Source organism: Micromys minutus (assembly GCF_963924665.1).
Source record: "Micromys minutus genome assembly, chromosome: 9".
Lineage (NCBI taxonomy): Eukaryota > Metazoa > Chordata > Mammalia > Rodentia > Muridae > Micromys > Micromys minutus.
In genome coordinates this window covers 11,629,012-11,645,164 of record NC_137978.1, presented here as the reverse complement: position 1 = coordinate 11,645,164, position 16,153 = coordinate 11,629,012, and the positions used below count along the sequence as shown (strand labels likewise).

Here is a 16,153-nt window from a genome sequence, read left to right as displayed (position 1 = left end):
GGGGAGAAGAAACTGTAGAGTCTATCCTGAGTAGAAAGACAGGGCATCAAGTGGAGTGATGGGGTTGCCTTCCCACTGTCAAAGAATCTGATTCAGAATTGTTCCTGTCTAAAGGAACTGAAGGGGCAAAAATGGAGAAGAGACTGAGGGAAAGGAGTTTTAGTGACCAGCCCAACTTGGGATCCATCTCAAGGAGAGGCCCCAAGGCATTATTACTGATGCTATGGTGTGCTTACAGACAGGAGCCTAGCATGGCTGTCCTCTTAGAGGCCCAATAGGCAAATGACTGAAACAGACACAGATACATACACTCAACCATTGGACTGAATTTGGGGAACCATGAGGTTGAGTTAAGGAAACCAGGAAGAAGCTGAGGAGGAACTCAACCCCATAGAAAGACCAGCAGTCTCAACTGACCCTGAACCCTGAGAACTCTCAGACACTGAACCACCAACCAGGCTGCAAACACCTGGTCTGAGTTCACACCCTGCGCCCCACCACACACAGACACATGACACATATACAGCAGAGGCCTGCCTGGTTTAGCCTTAGTGGGAGAAGACAAGCCTAACCCTTGAGAGATTTGGGGCCTCAAGGAGTGGGGAGGCTTGGCAGTGATTGGTGAAAGCATCCTCTTGGAGACAGGGTGAGGAGAAATGGGATAACAAAGTGTCGGAGGGGGAACCAGAAGGAGGACCAATGGCTGCACTGTAAAAATATGAAAGTTAAATAAATAAATAAATAAATGATCAAATAAATAAATAAATAAATAAATAAATAAATAAATAAATAAATAAATAAATAAATAAGCAAGCAGTACAAGGAACTCAAGAACTACAGATGCATAAAACTCTAAAATACATCAGAACCCAAACTCAAACAATTCATGGACAAGAGAATTTTTAAAGCTAAGAAGAAGATGAGTTACACACAAGGCCCCATAAATAATGTTATTAGATTTCTCAATAGTATTTTTGAAGGGAAGAAAAAAATTAAGATGATCTATTTAAAGTGATATTGGCAAAATATGCAATAAATCTGAACCTTACAGCAGGCAAAACTGTCAAAGTAGGGAGAAAATCCCAACATTTCCAGGTAAACAAAAGTTGAGGATGCTTGTAACTATTAGTACAATCCTGAAAGAAATATTAAGTTTTACAGGTTGATATGAAATGATATTATGATACTATGAAGCAACTGAAAAATATGTAAGGCAATATAGTTATCTAAAAATTAAAAGACATGGGAGTTTAAAAGAAGTATTTCTGTAACAGAAGTGTGCAGCTGGACTTCCTGTTCCAATATAATTTTAGAAAGTTACATTTATTAGTAAGAGACAACAATGTAAGAAGTGTTTGGGGATTCTGATCCATTATCTGAATCTCAAAATGTTCTGATGGCCTCTGTAAAGGTGGGGGTGGGGGAGACGCTGGAGAAGCACTTAGGTCCTATTAAAACAGTGAAAGCTGTTGCTTTGTAGCCTGGAGAGAATCTGCTTCTGGATGGAAGCGTGCCGTTGTCTCTTCCCAACCCATAACGTTTTACTACAACAAACAATTCTGACTGAAAAAAGCCACGTGTGAAAGTATGAGAGGACAAATACTAAACAAAAGCAGACAAATGACAAAGGATGATTCTTCTCACATCACTCCTCTGGAGTACTCAGAACAGTCAAAGTTGCCATGAGAGAATAAGATGTAAGTCATCAGAGACTGGAGGATGGAGGAAGATTTGTTCTTTAATTAGCATGGACTACAATCTTTTGCAAGATGAAGAGTTTTGGAAATAGATGGTGGTAAAGAAGAGACAACAGTCTGATTGTATTTACTGTCACTAGGCTGTGAGCCCACAGATGTTAAGATAATAAAGTGCATATTTATTTTATTGCAGTAGAAAACTTGAGGGAAAAAATCAATAGAATGCTGTTGTACGACCAATAATTCTAGAATAAACCCTCAGATTCACTTTAATGGTGCCACTTTCTTCCTATTTGCTCCTGGAACTACTTCATATTTAATCTTTGTTATTTAAAAGCTTGCTACATACACTACCAAGCATGAGAATGCATTTGTAGCAGGAATATTATTATTTTTGCTGGCGTACTTTATTGAATACACATACAATGGGATTAATACATGATTCACAGATACGGCTCTAGAAGGGCCTAGTGAAAATTGAAACTCATTACTCAGAAGCATAGTGAGGATGTCCAAACGGGTTGTGGTCCTTAATTTGCAGCTCTGATGCTGTGGAAGACTGTAACCAAGTTTTCATTACAGGAGTATATTCCAGAGTGTGGGCTCCCTTTTTGATAACTTTCCCAGCATCTGCTACCTGCTGCTCTCCTCCATTGGCTTGAGACTATTCAGCACAACTGGTTGTGGGAAGCTTCTTGCAGAGATCTCTGGCCCGGCTAGTTGTGAGGGTGTGAACAAAGGGGAGATAACTCGGGCAGGGAGACCTGCTTCTGCCGCCTAAGCTGCTGCTGCTGCTGCCTTGCCTCCATTTCCACCACTGCCAATTTGATTGCTCCAGGAAATCCAGCAGGGTTGAGCCAGGAGGAGACTGACTAGCCAGTGTGGGGTGCAGGGGAGCTTCTGGCAGCAATTTCAGGAGAGCAGATCTCTTCCCAAGCTGCAGTGTTACAGCTCTTATGACAGAAGCTCTCAGATGATGGAGTAATTCCTGCACACCTTTATTCCTTCTGGATAAAATTCTTATTTAAATGTTGGGATGAGTCGGGGTCTGACAGCAGGTGCTTCTTATTAGTTTGGCCTGGAAGTTTGGGAGTACCTCATCTACATCTTTGGGGTGCTGTTCCTGCTTCTACGTGACTGATCTGTCTTGAGCCTATGTGACCTGTGGTCTTATCTTCACCTGTGGAGTTGGGACTTGGGGCGTTGCCCTACTTGACTGATCTGTCTCAAATCTCCCTACAAGGGGCTGGGGGGGGGGACTGTAACTATATGAGAGGGGTCTGGTTTCCTGGGAGATTAGGAAGTACTTACTATCCTTAGGGTCCGCTGGGCTTTGGCCACCATGAATCAGAATACCATTCAGAGCCTGCTGCCTGACAATTTGTGACTAGTGAAATCCTCTCTCCTTCACTGTACTACTCCAATAATCGTTCTGGTTTTGCTCTGAGCATTATATATTCCTTCTTTTTATTGCATATTCTCTATATTTGCATTTCAGATAATTTCCCCAAATTACATCCTCCTCCTCCTCCCATTGCCACAATGAAGGTGCACCCTCTCCCTACCACCCTCTACCCCATCATCACCTTGGAATTCACCTACAGTGGAAAAACAAGCCTTCCCTGAGTCAAAGGCATCTTCTCCCATTGATTCGAGAGAATGCTATTCTATGCTGCTTATGCACCTGGAGCCATGGGTTTCTCCACTGAAACTCATTGGTTGGTGTTTTAGTCTCTGGGAGTTGTGGTGGGTGTGGATAGTCAATAATTTTATTCTTCTCATGGGGTTGTAGACCCTTTCGGCTCCTTCAGACCTTTCTCTAGATTCCCTATTGGGGTCTTCGTGTTCATTCTGATGGTTAGCTGCAAGCATCCTCCTCTGTATCAGTATGGCTCTGGCAGAGCCTTGAAGGAGGCATCCATATCAGATTCCTGTCAGTAAAAACTATTTGACATCAGCAATAGTGTGTGGGTTTAATGGCTGGGTATGGGATGGATCCACAGGTGAGGCAGTCTCTGGATGATCTTTTCTCCAATCCCTGCTCCTCTATTTGTCCTATTATTTCTTTCCACGAGTGTTTTGTTCTCTCTTCTAAGAAGGACTGAGGCATCCATTTTCTGGCCTTTTTTTCTGTTTGACCTTCATGATTTCTGTGAATTGTTTCTTTGGTGTTCCAAGCCTTTTGAGCTAGTATCCCCTTATCAGTGAATGCATACAATGAGTGGTCATTTGTGACTGGATTAACTCACTCAGGATGATAGCTTCAGGTTCCATCCTATTTGCCTAAGAATTTCAGGAGGTCATTGCCTTTAATAGCTGAGTAGTACTCCATTGTGTAAATATACCACAATTTCTGTATCTGTTCCTCTGTTGAAGGACATCTTGGTTCTTTTCAGCTTCTGGTTATTATATATAAGACTGCTATGAGCATGGTTGTACATGTGTCCTTGTTAGATGTAGGAGTATTTGGGTATATCCCAAGGAGTACTATGTGCTATTTTCTGAGGAACTGCAAGGCTGATTTTCAGAGTGCCTGTACCAGCTTACAACCCCACCAACAGTTGAGGAACCTTCCTGTTTCTCCATATCCTCACAAGCACATGTTGTCACCTAAGATTTTTGAACTTAGCCATTCTGACTGGTGTGAGGTAGACTCTCAGGGTTGTTTAGATTTGAATTTCTCTGATGACTAGGGATGTTGAACATTTCTTTAGGTGCTTCTCAACCATTCAATATTCCTCAGTTGAGAAATCTTTGTTTAGCTTTGTACCCTGTTTTTAATAGGATTGTTTGATTATCTAGAGTCTAAATTCTAGAGTTCTTTGTATATATTGGATACTAGCCCTGTCTAAGATGTAGGGCTGGTAAAGATTTTTTTCTCAATCTGTTGTGTTGAGTACTGTTTTGTCCTTTTGAAAGTATCCTTAGCCTTACAGAAGCTTTGCAGTTTCATGAAGGCCCATTTGCCGATTCTTGATCTTAGAACATAAGCCACGACTATTCTGTTCAGGAAATTTTCCCTATGCCTATGTGTTCTAAGTTCTTCCTCACTTACTCATTTATTAGTTTCAGTGTACTGGGTTTTATGTGAAGGTCTTTGATCCACTTGGACTTGAGCTTTGTACAAGGAGATAAGAAAGAATTGATTTGCATTCTTCTGCATGCAGACTGCCACTTGAACCAGCACCATTTGGTTAAGACTTTTTTTTTTTTTCATTGAATGTTTTTAGCTCCTTTGTCAAAGATCAAGTAACCATAACTGTGTGACTTCATTTCTGGGTCTTCAATTCTGTTCCATTGATCTACCTGCCTGTCTCTGACAAGTACTATGCAGTTTTTATCACAACTGAACTGTAATACAGCGTGTGGTCAGGTATAGTGATTCTTACAGAAGTTCTTTTATTGTTGAGAATAGTTTTTGCTATCCTGGGTTTTTTATTATTCCTAATGAATTTGCAAATTGCTCTTTCTAATTCTATGAAGAGTTGAGTTGGAATTTTGATGAGGATTGCATTAAATCTATAGATTGCTTTAGGCAAGATGGACATTTTTACAATGTTGATTTTTGTAATTCATGATCATGGGAGATCATTCCACCTTCTGAGTTTTTCAATTATTTTTTTATTTTTAGACTTAATGTTCTTGCTATACAGATTCTTCACTTGCTTGGTTAGAGTCACACCAAGGTATTTTATATTCTTTGTGACGATTGAGTAGGCTGTCGAATCTCTAATTTTTTTCTCAGCCTATTTATTCTTTGGGTAGAGGAAGACTACTCTTTTTTTTTGGGGGGGGGGTTAATTTTATATCCAGCCACTTTGCTGAAGTTGTTTATCAGCTGTAACATTCTCTGGTGAAATTTTTGGGATCACTTAAGTATCATATCATCTGCAAATAGTGATTTTTTGACTTCTTCCTTTTCCAATTTGTATCCTTTTCAGCTATTTTTCCTGTCTGATTCTTCTAGCTAGTACATTCAGTACTATATTAAATAGGTAGGGAGAGAGTGGGCAGCCTTGTCCAGTCCCTAATTTTAGTGGGATTGCTTCAAGTTTCTCACCATTTAGTTTAATGTTTTCTACTGGTTTGCTATGTATTGCTTAACTATGTTTAAGTATGGACCTTAAATGGCTGATTGTTTCAACACTTTTAATATGAAGGGGTGTTGAATATTGTCAAGTAATTTCTCAACATCTAAAGAAATGATCATGTTTTTTTTTTTCTTTGAGTTTTTTTTCTTTTTTATATATAGTGTTATATAGTACATTGTGTTCCTGAATTTCCATGTATTGTACCATCCTTGCATTCCTGGAATGAGGTCTATGTGATCATATTGAATGATCATTTGATTTTCTTTTAGATTCTGTTTACAAAAAATTATTAGTATTTTTGCACCAGTGTTCATGAGGAAAATTGGTCTGAAGTTCTTTTTCTTGGTAGTGTTGTTGTGTGGTTTAGAAATGAGCTTAGTTGTGGCTTCCAAGAGTGAGTTGGGTAGTTTTCTCCCTGTTTCTATTTGGTGGAAGAGTTTGAAGAGTACTGGTATTAGGTTTTCTATGATGGTTTGATAGAGTTCTGCACTAAACTCATCTTGCCCTCGGGTATTTTGGTTGGGAGACTTTTGATAACTATTTCTATTTCTTCAGGGGTAATGGGGTTGTTTAGATAGTTTATTTGATCCTACTTTAATTTTGGTACCTAAATTCTGTCTAGAAAATAGTTCATTTCCTCCAGATTTACTAGCTTTGCTGAGTATAGGCTTTTATAGTAGTATCTGATACCTTCTTCAAATTTTTCATTTTCTGTTGTTATGTCTCCCCTCTCATTTCTGATTTTGTAAATTTGGATACTCTCTATGTGCAGTGAGAGTTCCTAGAAGTTTCTCCTCAGATAGTCAGTGGAGAGTGAGTGTGGGCTCACCCATGGGCTCAGGACGGAGAGTGCTCCTGTCTCCTCTGGGTTTTCAGCTCTCTGCAGGCAGGCCCCAAGTCCTGATGGCTCTGTGCTGGCTTTTCCTGTGACTCTGGGTCCTCAGTCTTTCAAAATGAGTGCGAATCATGCAACAGAATATTAACAATATAGGAGAATGTGTAATCCAGATATTTTTTACATTGGAGTCACAAATTAACAACCAAAAATCATGAGGAAAAAAAAATCCTTCAGAAAGAAAGAGTTATAGCAAAAATAAAAGAAGTAGACCAAAAGATAGTAGTGGTCATTTCTAGAGGAGAGAATCATGTGCATATACATTTATCTAAATATAAAAATTTCTAATTTTCTATTTTTGTTATGAGAATAAAAAATAATCATTTATTTACAAAGAACTGTGTAGTTACTCTGAGTATTTCTTCTGAAACTGAGCTACATACTGAAAGTAATCAGGCTTCAGAGGGTTTCCCTTCATTCACTGTCATTATAAAAACTGGCCTCATCATGCTATTCACAATAATTTACAAGTTGATACCACAAACATCAGAGGGGTAGAAGGAGTTCTGAATACATAATCCTACTATCTCAGGGTAAAAACACCAAAGAAATGAAATGCTCAAATTAAGCACATGCTTTTCTTATTATGGTTTACTTTGCATGTATAATTTTGACAGTTTGTTGGGCTCAAAATCAGTGTCCTGCTTGTTTTAACTGACTCTGGAGATTGTGTAGATTTTAATAAGTATTTCTTATAACACCAGACCCTTAGATTGACAGGTTCTGATTTTTCTAAATATGCTAAAACTTTTATATTAAGGAAAATACCAGGCTCTGTAAGGCCACATCTTTTAAGTTCAGACTCCTTGGAGGACCTGAGTTTGAACTCAGGTAAACTAACAGGCTGGTATCTAGCAATAGTTTCTATATGGCTCCCAGCAAAATCTGAGCTCCAGTTTCTAGGCTAATCCCCAATAAGACCAGCATCTCCAGGTTGTTTTCCCAACAAACCTGCACCACCTGTTACAAGGGTCTAATGACCATCAGTTCAGAGGGCAGCAGAAATTAAGTTTATGAAATAACTCCCAGCATCAGTCAATTACATTTAAGACCACAGTAGCTTTCCAATTTGATGCTTGCACACTTAGCCCCCCTCCCTTGTGCTCGCTGCTTACTATCAAGCCGTGCCCCAATTGATATTTGGGGATCCCTCACACACGCCAAAACTATCCTGCACTGGAGGACCCAAGCAAGCTCAAATAGAATAAAAAAACCTGCTATTAGTTGCATCAGATCAACTCCTGTCTCTTTTGGAAGCTTCAACCCTTCGCTGTCACTAGAGCTCAACAAGGTAAAAGAGAAAATAAATTTCAGATTTGCGGGAAGCATAGCTGTGCCCCCCTATACTCTCTAGCACCCAGTCATGCTTATTTAACACATTTTACATCTAAATTAGTTATATTTCAGAAATTTTTACAATAGTTATACCGAGAAAAATTGCATTGGGTCCATAGGCATTTAATATATACCACCGAAGAGTTATTGATTTTTTTCAAAGTCTTTCTTGACACTCTTTAGAGGAATTGTCACCCTCAGCATCTCATTCCTTACACTGGAAAGAAATGTGATTTTATCATGTGAAATGGGCTTAGGCTGCAAGCAAACCTTTTAGGCTGATTATACATTCCCAAGGTTGTTCAGGGTTGGTTAAAAATGGACAACAAAACAGAAACTCTGTGTTTCTAGGATGGGATGAGAAAGAAACAAAAAATATCCAAGAGTTCTTTTGCTTTAAAAAAAGAAAAAAAAACAGTTATTTTACCTGTTCTTAGAAGAGTGTGGGACCTATCATTCCTGGAAGCCTTCACAAAATGCTTTGCTTTCTTTAGAAAGCATAGTTGGTTCCGTTATGTATCACTTTCCCTCAAGTCACCTTCTTCCTCTGATTGTCTCTCTCAACTCTCTCTCTCTCTCTCTCTCTCTCTCTCTCTCTCTCTCTCTCTCTCTCTCTCTCTGTGTGTGTGTGTGTGTGTGTGTGTGTGTGTGTGTGTGTGTGTGTGTGTGTGTGTGCTGACGCACAGACACGGGCACGTATGAGCATGTAAAAGAGACAGAAGACCAACACTAGATACTCCATTGACACGTTTTGGAAGGACAGAAGACTAAGATTTGCATTTTGAGATTTAAACCAGCCCTTCAACAGTTTCTGGTCATTGCAAACCTAATGGATTAAATCACTAAGCACGCCTTCTGGCTCATCCAACACCCACATTCTTCTGTATCTCAACATTTTCACTTAATCTAGTAGAACTTTTTCTGTGTCAAAGTGACTTGTGATTTCTCTATCATAGTTATATTTACTTGAATAAACTCAGAGTTCCAACTAATTCCGACTGGCTAACTAGGGAAAAGAGCTGTGATAACCGTAAGTACCCTAGCATAACATAAAGTAAGACTCTGCTCTTCCTCACACTGGACAGGACAGAAAATACTGTTCTTGTCTAAAATACTAAATTCCTCACAAACTTATTCATTGAGAAATCTGTATCTAACAGCAATTTTTCTTACACGGAGATTTAATTTTACTCACTGAGTTTCCTAGACAGACAGGCAGACAGGCCAAGGTAGTTAGGCAGACAGATAGATGTTGAAATTCAAGAAATCTAGGCAAGTCTTGAATAACTTTTAAATCAAAAGAAATGTAATCAGTCCAACTAAGAGTCAAGTATATGAATGAGCCTCATCTATGTTACATGGATCCCAAAAGAATTTGTAAGAAACACTGTGTAATACCTTCTTGATATAACCGGAACTTTGCATGTACCTGATACAGAACAGACGCGACATAATTATTTGTTGAAATTGAGTAAAAAATGGTCATGATTAGAAAATAAAAGCAATGAGCTAAAAGCAATTCCAATGATCCCACTAGTTCCTGAAACCATTTTGTAACATACTCCGGCTCTCCTTAACCTCAGGGGATTCAGGGACCAAGGTCTAGTGCAGTGAAACGTGAGGCCCGGAGAGATAAAGTATCCTACACACTGATGACCACAGACTCTAAGTCTTTACTTGTGAAGGGACTTCAAAACTGGCTGAATGCTGATGCCTGGAGCTGCCACAGAGGGGTTGCATGTCAGTGATCTGATGATGGCATGCAACCATCTACATTTAAAAAATAATTATTGCAACTGAGTTGTGTTTTGATAATCGTGGAAACACATTTCTGAGAGCAACTAGGTGGAGCCTCATTAAAGTTTGGATGGCTATAGCTTGGTTAATGTCAGCCCTGCGTAGACCTCACACCATCCAACATTTCACATTTGCTTCCAAGGCTGCAAGTACTGTGATCAAATAATTTACTGAATATTTTTGTTACTCACAAGTTTTTTCTTCTGAAAAAGAAATCCATACATGTTATAAGGTGTATGGTGCCCTATCCATGAAATTTAAAATTGCCTCTACAGCTCTTTTAAATATTTGTTTATTAAGCCTTAGAAGGAATAGCTGAGTCACTGTGAAAGGACAGGTTTCCATCTGTTAGATGCTAAGCCATGTCTCCTCCACAGCTTCCCACTGAAAAGCATTAAAAAAGAAATAATTTAAAAAATTTAACTAATTACCCATTCTTACTCCCAAAATTATTGTTTCAACATAAATAAAAGAATTTTAGAAAATAAACTTATTTTATGTAAGTTTAGGTTTCAGGCCACCCAAAATAATGGAGATTACTACCTGGGACTCCAGAGTTCTATCTGCCATCTACAAAGCCTGCAATTTCCGTGTTTAACAAAAGTTTTCAAGTACAAACTACTGACGTGGTAATTTTTCTCCCTTCAAATCAACTGTATGCTGGAAAGAAATCGAGTCTGGATTCTCATCAGAATGATTTTAGCAGCCAATTTATATCAGAGTCTCCCAGGAGTAGATTGCGTGGTCATTTCCAAGGGTAAAGGAGGCATATGTCACTTTCCAATGTACAAGCAATTGCACATGAAATACATCTGTGGCTTGTGGTTGCAATGTCTCACCTCTGATCCACAGATCGGCTTAATTTAACCACTTTTTCTTCCAGCATGTTAATACGTTTCTCTGTTTTAAATTCCTGCTTAGTGGAAAGTTTCCCCATTGACTATCTGATTTAATTTTGTCTGCTTGGATGCCCTTTAGGTAAAGGACACCATTCAATATCAGAATTAGAAGCATTCTATTCATTTCTCCCCCTGCAGCCACGGAAAGAGAAAGGAGAGAGCAAAGAGGCAGAGACTAACACAACTCTAGATACAGCAATTCTCTCGCCGCTGAGCAATGAGGTTTCATATGCTACTGGAGGATCCATTCATCTCAATCCATCTGGAACGAGGGCTACATGCAATATTTCACAATCTAAGTACTTTCTGACAAATCTATTAATTATACACTCAAACAAATTATTTGCTGCCTGTGGAGAATTGCTACTCGGTTTCCTCTTGTGCCAGAATCCACGATCTTTTCCCACTTTTAACTCATTTGCATCTCTGACACAGTCATATTTGACCCCTGTTTTTAATTATCTTCTAACTTTCACACAGTTGCTATTAGAACTATTAGAGAGATGGTAGAAAGGGGGCTAAAGTCCTCTGGCACTTAATAGCCAAAAGACATTTTCCTACCACTTTGTTCAGCCTGGAGTGTTCTAACTCCTCTAACAAAGCATAGAGAAGTTGTCTTTCCACCAGGGAAGAAATAAAATATCAGTTTAACTAATTTCTAATGTTTCTACCAGCTGCTCATATTTTTACCTTGGTTCCAAAGACAAGCCTTCTTGGAACTTTAAGTTTTATACTGAAACTGGTAAAAACCCACAGGAAATGAGGAAGACAAAACATAGGCTGCAATTACACATTCTAGAATAATTTCTTATTCTTCTTTTGTTAATTATGAAAGTACTATGTGCAGGTATACAAAAATACCAAAAACAATTTTAAACAAGATAATAAAAATATCCTATAACTGATATCAGTAGTTTTGGGCATGGATCTTAAAATTATTTTTGTATATCATAAAAATGTGGGGCTATACATTAAAAATTATATATAATATATATTTAAGTTTACAAGTATCTTACCTAAATTTTACACGCATATTTCCCATTACTAAGATTTTGATTTTGTTGTATGTGGGTTAATATAGATTTGTCAACTTCATAGTGCCTAAAATTACTACAAAGACAAAACTCTTGAAATTTCTGTAAGAGGTTATCTAGGTTAGGTTAACAGAGGTAGAGAAATCCACCTCTAAAGGCAGACACTTTCCTGGGTTGAGACTACATGAAAATGATTGAGTAACTATAACCACTCACTTGCCTGTCTTTCTCTTTAATGTGGATTCAACATGATTACCTTCAAGCTATTGCTACCTCAGTGGCATCTCCTCTATGATGGGCCATACCCTAGAACAGGGAGACAACCATTTTCACCTGTTCATATGTTGCTTTTATCGGGGATTTTTAAACATAAATTAAAAAAAGAAAACTAACTAATACATTAAGAAAATATAGTGAAAGATAAAATTCTTCTCAGCCATAACCCCTTACACAGAGAGAGAGAGACAGAGACAGAGAGACAGAGAGACAGAGAGACAGAAAGAGACAGAGACAGAGTCAGAGACAGAGAGAAGTATTTTGAATAATATCAAATCATGGTATTACTATTAAGCTAAGGCTGGTTTTTAACTCTGGCTCCCCCAATAGTCTCAGTCAGGCTTCTGGAGTAACTGGAGCTCCACACAGGAGCTATTGTATCCAATCTATTCATATTGTTATACTCTAATATTATCTATCATAAACAATGTAGGACAATTTGCATAGCTATTCACAATTATTGCACACTAATATTTCAAATGGCATTCCTTTAATATTATACAATACACATTACTATGAAGAAAGCTACCGACGACTTCATTTTTTACCAGGTGAAATTTGACACTATCCTCTTTTCAACAAGAAGGAAAATATCATATATTGCCTTCAAGAATTCATATATACACTCTGGCCTTGTATTCTCAAACATATATAATTAGTAAATTTCTAATGAGTTCAGTAAGTTTTACCCTCTGTATGTGTGTGAATGTGTGTACCAAGAAACTAGTCATTTGTATGTGACTACAAATCAAATGCTTGAGAGGTAACACTCAGATCCAAATCTGATTCCAACTGTTCAATTTATAGAAAATATGGAGTTTATTTTTATTTTTTAAAGATTATCAATTCTGTGAAAGAGACAAGTGTTTCAGATATGAATGGCCAGTAGCTCTTCTTTCTGATATGAGGAAACAATAAGTTCCAAAAGGCAGCAGTGTGACTTGGAAAAGTTAATGTATATCCTAGAAGAAAATGGAGTAAAACAGACCATTTTCTTACCTCGCAGGAAAGGCATGCCCAGACTTCTCTTTAATTTCCCTAAGAACGTTTGGAGTTAGCTAGACATTTTTGCCATTTTACATCCTAGAAAACAAAAGCATAGTCAAGGGGTCATGGAACAACCAATTGGCAAATTCAGAATTTGAATTCATCACTGTCAGATTTCAACACCCTTGTCATTTTCATCCCAGTAGGGTGACAAAGACAGTGGGTAACTGTAGGCGATTTTCTATTCCTCGCTCTGAAAAGTATCTATGTCAAATTAATCTAATTTCATAGTTATTCCTAGTAAAGAAAGATACTGGAGGAAATTCAAGAATATGTGAATAAATGAAGAAATCACATCAGGTTTTCAAACAGTTCACCACTCCAGACCAAAGAATGAACACAAACAGAAGGCAAATGAAAGCACATTGGATGAGGGTGATCAGCTTGATTTGACAAACATTCTTTTTTAATATCAGAATAAAAAAATAAAAGAGCCCCCTCCCAGCCAGAGCCATTGGCATTATTGAATAATCTTAATAGATTTACAACATCTGGCAGATTATTTCATTATGCTTGCCCGAGATTTAGCAAAAGTCAGATGTCTTAAATCAACCAAATTACAAGAAATACCAAAGTGTGTGATCAAAAAAAATTCAATAATGGTAGAGTTTATAGTTGTTTTTCTTAATTAGACTCAGTGTGAGTGTGTGTGTGTTCATATGTGTGTGAGGGTCTGTGGGGTGTGTGTCTGTGGGATTTATTTGTGTGAGTCTGTGTGTGGGGTGTGTGTATGTGTTCTGTGTATGTTCACATGTGTGCCCTGGCCTGGGCTTGAAAGTCAGAAGATAACTTTTGGGAGTTGGTTCTGGCTTTCTGCCTGACGAGGCACGGTCTTACTTGTTTCTACCATGTTAGGGCTACTCCATGCCAGATGGCCCAAGAGCTTCTGGACAGCTCACCTGTCTCTCTTTGTATCTTGGGGTAGGAGGAATGAGATTACAGACAGGTAGTACCACATTCAGCTGGTATCGGAGATTTGGGTAATTGAACTCAGGTTACTCGACTGGCAGGGCTTGTACCTTTCCCATCTGAGCCATCTCCCTGGCACCTAGTTATTTTATAAAATGTGTTTTTCAATATCTAATTACAGAGATCATATTGGGATGAATTAATCAGAGCAGCCACATTTCCATTCCATTTCTGTGTTCAAAAAGGATGCTGTCTCTTTTGGGTAACATCTTGGAAATCTTGCTTTTATCTTCCCTCTGTTCATAATGATTGTAGTGTATTGATATCAACGGATCTTTCTGCTAAAGGTAGAAAAACATATTATCAATATTTTCTTGGATCCTTAAGGAAATCTAGTTGTAATAGTTCACTTTGATTATAGTATAGAATTTCAGTAAAATCAAGGCTAAAAGAATGATAATTAAGTCACTGAGACAATACTCACTGGTCTAAGTTTCCCTAAACATATGGTATGCATCATTATACGGGATTCAGGCTTTGCGACTTAACAGGATAGCTCTGAAATGTAGAATGTGTCAGTAAAGAACACTGTCTTGCTAAGTATCCCCTCACTTGATACACACACACACACACACACACACACACACAACTTATACATTTAGTGATAAGAATGAAGGAATTGTAGAAAGGATTCATAAGTGTAAAAGTATATGGAAACTTCAAGTCACAGCATGACCTCTGTTGATTCATATTCTCTGCTTTAGTTCAGGCTGACGAGCCTTGAGCATTAACAAGGAAAGCCCATAAAGACACCGATGCAGGTGACTCTGGCAAGCACGATGGCTTTGGATGTGGTAAAGCTTGAGCTCAACAGGCATAGGCATGGGCAGGACTGAGAGACAGGCACTTGGCATGTTACACTACTGCGGTCGGAGTCCATGGGGGACCCTGAAACTCTAGCACAATAATGGGGGCAGTACTGTTTTGTGGAAGACCTGGGAGGGACCACAGCTGAGCTCTCACTGGGCCCTGGAAAAAAACATGAGTAGCAGATTAATTGTTCATTAGCAACTGGAGTTTTAGAGTTAATGAAATGGAGCAGTGTTAATGAGATATAATTTGTACGCACTCTCCAGTCAGGCCTGGCCCATGAACTCTGCCACCATATTGTGCTACCATCACCTTCAAGCCAGTGAATTTCTGAAGGCTGTTCTCCTGCTTGCTGCAAACACAATAACTCATGCAAAGGAAAATTGCCCAAAAGAAGAAACACATACCTGCCTCCAGACACTTCCATTACCATCTCTGTGGAAGTCACTTAGTGGAAAAACCCCAAAACAAATGGATCTTATTTCAATGGACTGTTTAAAATGCTAGGCTCATTAAAACCACACAAGGGAGACAGAGAGGGCTACAGAGGGAGAAGAGTATCAGCACTTAACTGGGATCCTCGATACACCCAAGTCCCACGCCAATGTTTCTGACCTAACTCCCACTTCTAGGACTAAATAATAATACCCCTGTTTGACACATGAGGAGGATCAGTCAGAGGAGATGTCAAGCTCTTCATCTAAGCAGCTTCTGAAATGTCCTATGGCATCCACAGTTAACCTTGACTTCTCTTTGTTGAAGCCCTTAGAACACTGTACTAATTCTAACTTCTCTCTCAATCTCTGTCTCTGTTTTTCTCTCTCTGTCTCTTTTTGTCTGTCTCTGTCTCTGTCTTTCTCTCCCCCTCCTCCTTCTATTTATGCTGACAACCTTGAAGCTAGCTGACTGCTTGCCCACTATACCAGCATGCTCAGCCCAAGGACTGAAATTTTCAATAATTGGAATACAAGTTAAAAAAAAAAAAAAAAAACCTGATTCTGGCCAACTAAAGAAGAAAATAAAAATCATTTTTAAAAATCTGTTATAAATGTACATGGTAATCTTCATAATGGAAAGGTAGAACAGCCAGAGATCAAATAGGAGCCAGGCTGATGTGTGGGCTTCTTTTCAAAGCTCAGATGGGCTGAGGCAGGTCCACCATGCTTCCAAGGCAGTATCAGCTCAACTTAGACTCAGGAAGAGAGGAAGTCTGGTTCACCCTGGATCATGCGTCCTCCCCACAGCTCAGCAGAGACAAAGAGGGTCCTGAAGTAAGTCTATCTGAGGCTACCTGGATCAAGGG

At 38.7% G+C, this 16,153-nt stretch overlaps 1 pseudogene across 1 annotated transcript in view; it reads right to left on the bottom strand.

Moving 5' to 3' along the window:
- The window catches only part of LOC308424935 (proteasome subunit alpha type-2-like), a 65,040-nt pseudogene extending 49,757 nt beyond the window's left edge, over positions 1-15,283 (bottom strand). Inside the window, exons 1-2 of the transcript in view lie at positions 15,258-15,283; positions 15,106-15,202 (exon numbers count right to left, since the gene is read on the bottom strand). The product of the transcript in view is annotated as a proteasome subunit alpha type-2-like (transcript). The remainder of the gene's footprint in view (positions 1-15,105; positions 15,203-15,257) is intronic.
- Between the last annotated feature and the right edge of the window lie 870 nt (positions 15,284-16,153).